Below are 2,000 nucleotides of genomic sequence, written 5' to 3' on the forward strand. Positions count from 1 at the left end.
AGTTCAGGTTGGCCTGTTTACTACTCGAATATGAGTGATATTGTGGTGTGTTCATCTAGACTCATACCCTACCTAATCTTGAAGTTAAATTTCCCACCAATGAGAAACCAAGGGAGATACCATTTTTGATAGTTATTGCATGTCTAATGCAAGAATAATCACCAGATTATGAGAGTCCAGCAAAAATTACTCATTTTCGCCCAACGTGGGGCTCGAACCCACGACCCTGAGATTAAGAGTCTCATGCTCTACCGACTGAGCTAGCCGGGCTCCCACTTCAAGATGGTATGCAGACTAAGCATTTTTTATGAAGGAAATCCATTCCTGGACAATTTTTGGGAGTTATTGCAGGTCTAATGCAAGATTAATCTCCATATTATGAGAGTCAATGCAATATTCAGGCAAAAATTACTCGTTTTCGCCCAACGTGGAGCTCGAACCCACGACCCTGAGATTAAGAGTCTCATGCTCTACCGGGCTCCCTCCTTAAGACAGTATGCAGACCAATCCCTTTTTGTGAAAAAAATCAAATCCTGGATATTCCTCTACTCTTGTTTTACAAGGAAAGCCAGATTTATACATCCTTCAGAGGACAGAGTGTCAAAAAAAATAAGAGAAAATGAAAATGGAAGTTGTGAGAACTTCATTTTGAGATTGCATAAGAATTCAAATTCCTCTCACATGCTAAAGAATACCTGAACCCTTTTGATTAAACCACTTTAGTTGTTATAATGAGACCATATTTGAAAGCCATCTGTGATTTTTCTGTTCTTACTCTGCAATGACCATGGGCAATGACAAGTTAAAAATAAAATGTATGCAAATTTTATAATGGAGAATGCGGGCATCGATCCCGCTACCTCTCGCATGCTAAGCGAGCACTCTACCATTTGAGCTAATTCCCCTTTGTGTTTAATCTGCATAACATGAGAAAAGTAACCTCACTGCCTTCCACACTTTATTTGAAGTCCAATTGCCCATAACAGTGTTCAGTTCACTCCTAACTTATGCCTTACCTCCACTTATGGGATGTTTTACAGTTCAGGTTGGCCTGTTTACTACTCGAATATGAGTGATATTGTGGTGTGTTCATCTAGACTCATACTCTACCTAATCTTGAAGTTAAATTTCCCACCAATGAGAAACCAAGGGAGATACCATTTTTGATAGTTATTGCATGTCTAATGCAAGAATAATCACCAGATTATGGGAGTCCAGCAAAAATTACTCATTTTCGCCCAACGTGGGGCTCGAACCCACGACCCTGAGATTAAGAGTCTCATGCTCTACCGACTGAGCTAGCCGGGCTCCCTCCTTAAGACAGTATGCAGACCTATCCCTTTTTGTGAAAAAAATCAAATCCTGGATATTCCTCTACTCTTGTTTTGCAAGGAAAGCCAGATTTATACATCCTTCAGAGGACAGAGTGTCAAAAAAAATAAGAGAAAATGAAAATGGAAGTTGTGAGAACTTCCTTTTGAGATTGCATAAGAATTCAAATTTCTCTCACATGCTAAAGAATACCTGAACCCTTTTGATTAAACCACTTTAGTTGTTATAATGAGACCATATTTGAAAGCCATCTGTGATTTTTCTGTTCTTACTCTGCAATGACCATGGGCAATGACAAGTTAAAAATAAAATGTATGCAAATTTTATAATGGAGAATGCGGGCATCGATCCCGCTACCTCTCGCATGCTAAGCAAGCGCTCTACCATTTGAGCTAATTCCCCTGTGTGTTTAATCTGCATAACATGAAAAAAGTAACCTCACTTCCTTCCACACTTTATTTGAAGTCCAATTGCCCATAAAAGTGTTCAGTTCACTCCTAACTTATGCCTTACCTCCACTTATGGGATGTTTTACAGTTCAGGTTGGCCTGTTTACGACTCGAATATGAGTGATATTGTGGTGTGTTCATCTAGACTCATACCCTACCTAATCTTGAAGTTAAATTTCCCACCAATGAGAAACCAAGGGAGATACCATTTTTGATAGT

This window comes from Lissotriton vulgaris, chromosome 1_1 (genome assembly GCF_964263255.1).
Source record: "Lissotriton vulgaris chromosome 1_1, aLisVul1.2, whole genome shotgun sequence".
In the NCBI taxonomy this organism is placed as follows: domain Eukaryota; kingdom Metazoa; phylum Chordata; class Amphibia; order Caudata; family Salamandridae; genus Lissotriton; species Lissotriton vulgaris.